A 1,573-nucleotide genomic window follows, 5' to 3' on the forward strand; every position below is an offset into this window, starting at 1 on the left:
TTTTGCATTTTTTCCAGTGGGTTTTATCCATTCCGTTTTTTTTCTATTTTCTATTTCCCATTTCGTATCCATTTGCTATTTCCATTATTTCAGTGTTTTTTTCTATTTTTTTCCAGTGCGTTTTATCCATTCCGTTTTTTTTCTATTTATTCCATTGTGTTTTTCCGATTCTTTGCAGTGTTTATTTTCTTTTTTTCCAGTGGGTTTTTTCCATTGTGTTTTTCCGATTCTTAGCAGTGTTTATTTTTTCTTTCCCATTTGTTATCCTTTTGCTATTTTCTACTCGTATTTTCCATTATTTCAGTGTTTTTTCCATTTTTTTCCAGTGGGTTTTTTCCATTCTGTTTTGTTTCTTTTTTTCCCTGGTGTATATCGGATTCTTTGCAGTGTTTATTTTCTATTTCCCATTTGTCAGCCATTTGCTGTTTTCCATTCCTATTTTCCATTATTTCAGTGTTTTTTTCCGTTTTTTTCCAGTGGATTTTTTCCATTCCGTTTTTTTTTCAATTTTTTCCATTGTTTTTTTCCGATTCTTTGCAGTGTTTATTTTCTATTTCCCATTTCGTATCCATTTGCTACTTTCCATTATTTCAGTGTTTTTTTTTCTACTTTTTCCAGTGGGTTTTTTCCATTCTGTTTTTGTTCCTATTTTTTCAATTGTGTTTTTCCGATTCGTTGCAGTGTTTATTTTCTATTTCCCATATCGTATCTATTTGCTATTTTCCATTATTTCAGCATTTTTTTCCATTTTTTTCCAGTGGGTTTTTTCCATTCTGTTTTTATTTCTATTTTTTCCATTGTGTTTTTCCGATTCTTTGCAGTGTTTATTTTTTATTTCCCATTTGTTATCCATTTGCTATTTTCCATTATTTCAGTGTTTTTTTCTATTTTTTTCCAGTGGGTTTTTTCCATTGTGTTTTTCCGATTCTTTGCAGTGTTCATTTTCTATTTCCCATTTTTTTATTCATTCGCATTTTTCCATTCGTATTTTTCATTATTTCAGTGTTTTTTTTTATTTTTTTACTTTGGGTTTTTCCATTCTGTTTTTTTTCTATTTTTTCCATTGTGCTTTTCCAATCATTAGCAGTGTTTATTTTCTATTTTCCATTTGTTATCCATTTGCTATTTTCCATTCGTATTTTCCATTATTTCAGTGTTTTTTCTATTTTTTTCCAGTGGTTTTTTTCGATTCCGTTTTTTTTCTATTTTTTCCATTGTGTTTTTCCGCTTCTTTGCAGTGTTTATTTTCTATTTCCCATTTGTTATCCATTTGCAATTTTCCATTCGTATTTTCTATTATTTCAGTGTTTCTTTCCATTTTTTTCCAGTGGGTTTTATCCATTTCGTTTTTTTTTCTATTTTTTCCATTGTGTTTTTCCGATTCTTTGCTGTGTTTATTTTCTACTTCCCATTTCATATCCATTTGCTATTTTCCATTATTTCAGTGTTTTTTTTTCTATTTTTTTCCAGAGGGTTTTTTCTATTGTGTTTTTCCAATTCTTTGCAGTGTTTATTTTCTATTTCCCATTTGTTATCCATTTGCAATTTTCCATTCGTATTTTCTATTATTTAA

This window comes from Parasteatoda tepidariorum, chromosome 9, assembly GCF_982258835.1.
Source record: "Parasteatoda tepidariorum strain Cologne lab strain chromosome 9, Ptep-v5.0, whole genome shotgun sequence".
In the NCBI taxonomy this organism is placed as follows: Eukaryota; Metazoa; Arthropoda; class Arachnida; order Araneae; family Theridiidae; genus Parasteatoda; species Parasteatoda tepidariorum.